Below are 2,254 nucleotides of genomic sequence, written 5' to 3'. Positions count from 1 at the left end.
GGGGAGGATACCCCCGGACCCCCCTACAGGGTTCTGGTTTCCAGACCTTCAGCCCCACCTACTATTTTTCTCACCAGCCGCCACTGCAACCAAGCACACTTACATTCACACCTACAGACAATTTAGAATCACCAATTAACCTCAGCATGTTTTTGGACTGTTCGGGAGGAAGGCGGAGAACCCGGAGAGAACCGATGCTGCACGGGGAGAACATGCAAACTCCACACAGAAAGATACCGGTGCACTCACCGGGACGCCAACCAACAACCTTCTTGCTGCGAGGCAACAGTGCTACCAACTGCGCCACCTTGCAGCCCGTCCAAAAACATGTTGAGGTTAATTGGTGATTGTGAATGTGAGAGTGCTTGGTTGTCTGTTTCTAAGTGTAGCCCTGCGATAGACTAGCGACCTGTCCAGGGTGTCCCCTGCCTTCATTCTAAGTCAGCTGGGATAGGTTCCAGCCTCCCCGAAACACTACTGAGGATTAAGCGATGTATAGATAATTGATGGATGGATAGATGTTCCATCATGAAGGCATGATGATTCAGACAATAAGCAAATCTGAGAATTCCTTTTAATTTATTTGTTGCCTAAGGTATACTTGTATACTCATGTGTACTTGTGGCATATCTGACATATTTTTGACTTTCAGCTGCAACCCTGGTGGTGTAAAAAGGACATAGGAACAACTTAAAAACAAACATAAAATCGCAATTCAAAGCCCTAAGTGGGCTTATTAACATATCATACAATTACAAACTTTAATGCTATAATCAGTTTACTGTTGTGGGGTGATATTGGTATGGAAAAAATATAAATAGCTTTGATATTGCCTGTAGCCAACAGGAAAAAAAATGAATTAAGGAAGACAGGAGCTCATAGGGATACTCGACAGGGTGTGCTAAGTAGTTCTGCCGGTCCCGAAACAACCCACGCACTCCTCAGTGATCCCCTCACAATTTGCGTTCTTGATGTCTTCTATAAATAGTGATGCCATTTTGTTGAGAACTGCTTCGTTTTCTACTCCTTCTGAAGTTTCATGGGAGAGATTTTCAGTGGAAGGTGCTTTTACACCCAGTGATCTCAATCTCGAACATAACCTGCTGCATAGGAGGTTAGCCGTTCAGCGTAAGTTACCATGTTGTTGTACCCTGGTAAGAAGTGAACCACCATAGTCGGACTGAAAATTCATGTTAGGAGTGATCTCCTAGTTTACAGGAAGTGGACCCAAAATGCGACAAGGGAGACAAGGTCAATAATAAAGAGGGTTTTTATTCGTGGGGAAGGAGTGAGAGGGCTTATGGGGGCTCCAGCAGTGTGCTCCAGTGCAGGGGAGGAATCCATGTTCCGGCGAGAGGGTGCTCGTGGTGCTTGGATCCAGTGGGGGAAAATCGAAGGGCTGCTGCTGGTGACTGACTCGAGATGGCTGGGCTGGGGAGACGTCAGGCTGAGGAGGCTCTGTAGGGAATGCCAAAATAAAGAGGTCAGCATAAAAAAAACAAACAACAAGCACGAGAACTCGAGATGAAGTGTGGCCGATCTACCGCTCGTAGGGGAGTGAATCCTCTGGCGCCGCATCACGGGGAGAAGCCGGTTTAATAGGAGCGCTGATTATCATGCGGTGGAGAGCGAGTGAGTCCTCCTCGACCATGGCCCTGCCCAGCCTGAAAATGCAGAGCATTCAGCAGCGCAGCAAAACACACAGGAAGAAAATTACCAAGGCACAAGACTCAAATCCCAACAATTCAAGATTTTTAACCTGAAGATATCTCGCTAACCCCAAATCCTGCTTCGTAGTACAAGCCCCTGGACATCACAATGGAGTGGGAGGTTGGAGGAGATCTACATTCTCAGTAACAAACAAGTCAAAAAATATCTAAAAGAAGTGAATAAATATAAATATCAATTTTCAGTACTTACAGTGAGTCCGACAACGTAGACTGCGTTGAAAACAAGGGCTGTTATTAGGGTCCGAGCACTAACGGTGCAAGGACCCTATTGTATCCGTTGTGATTATTATTAGGGTCCGAGCACCAAAAGGGTGCGAAGACCCTATNGGGACGCGAACCAGCAACCTTCTTGCTGCGAGGCAACAGTGCTACCAACTGCGCCACCTTGCAGCCCCTTAAAGAAACAGTAAAACCAAATAAACAAACTACATCTGAGTAAACAAACATTTTCCTGACTCAATCTGTACGAACAATCTGAAATACTCTGGGATCTTCATAAGATCATAAAGGTAAAATTATAATTC

At 45.8% G+C, this 2,254-nt stretch overlaps 1 long non-coding RNA gene across 1 annotated transcript; it reads right to left on the bottom strand.

Moving 5' to 3' along the window:
• Positions 1 to 1,252: 1,252 nt before the first annotated feature.
• Positions 1,253 to 1,819, bottom strand: LOC103375686 (uncharacterized). The gene is made up of 2 exons (XR_521235.1): positions 1,545 to 1,819; positions 1,253 to 1,458 (listed from the first exon to the last, which is right to left on the bottom strand). It is a non-coding gene; the product is annotated as an uncharacterized LOC103375686 (long non-coding RNA).
• Between the last annotated feature and the right edge of the window lie 435 nt (positions 1,820 to 2,254).

Source organism: Stegastes partitus, unplaced genomic scaffold (assembly GCF_000690725.1).
Source record: "Stegastes partitus isolate 25-593 unplaced genomic scaffold, Stegastes_partitus-1.0.2 Scaffold2778, whole genome shotgun sequence".
Taxonomy (NCBI): domain Eukaryota; kingdom Metazoa; phylum Chordata; class Actinopteri; family Pomacentridae; genus Stegastes; species Stegastes partitus.
The sequence above is the reverse complement of the archived record's forward strand: the minus strand, read 5'-3'. Positions and strand labels throughout refer to the sequence as shown.